We start from the raw sequence: 612 nt of genomic DNA, 5'->3' as shown, positions 1-612 counted from the left end.
TGTGTGTGTGTGTGTGTATGTGTGTGTGTATTTATATATAGACTACAATATTACTTAAAAGTATTTCATCAAAGACATGTGGATGCAGGCGCTGCATGGATAGGAGATAGTAAAGACCGTAGCGAGCATAGTTGACGTTCCAGACTCAAAGATGTAGGGGAACATCTTTTCCACAGCAAACAAGTGAAGAGTCCAGTCAGCTTCTCTCTCAGTCCGAACAAAGGCCATCATAATGAGCATTGGGTTAAGGAGCACTCAACCTAAAGTCTTGTGGTTTTACTCTGGGTGCTTTTGGTGACGAGACATTGCGTGAGTGCAGCCATGGTGTGCACGTCAGTGTTGGGGAGAATGGATCGCAGTAACTCCTCAACAAGAAGTCTCAATGCTTTTACATTTTGTTGGTATTTTTTCTTTGTCAACATTTTTGGCACCCCTACAAATGCTGAGCCAAATATGTCTTCATTGCCACTTCCTCCCATCAGCTACCCCACAACACTAACAAAGCTCCTCAGCATGTGCATACTACCAAGTCTTAGGATGAACTTCTGAAGCTGTTCCTTGTCAACCCGTGTGATGTGGACAAGTTCTTTGTACAGCTGGTTGTCACTGGTG

This window comes from Aplysia californica, unplaced genomic scaffold (assembly GCF_000002075.1).
Source record: "Aplysia californica isolate F4 #8 unplaced genomic scaffold, AplCal3.0 scaffold00890, whole genome shotgun sequence".
NCBI classification, from domain to species: Eukaryota; Metazoa; Mollusca; class Gastropoda; order Aplysiida; family Aplysiidae; genus Aplysia; species Aplysia californica.
The sequence above is the reverse complement of the archived record's forward strand: the minus strand, read 5'-3'. Positions refer to the sequence as shown.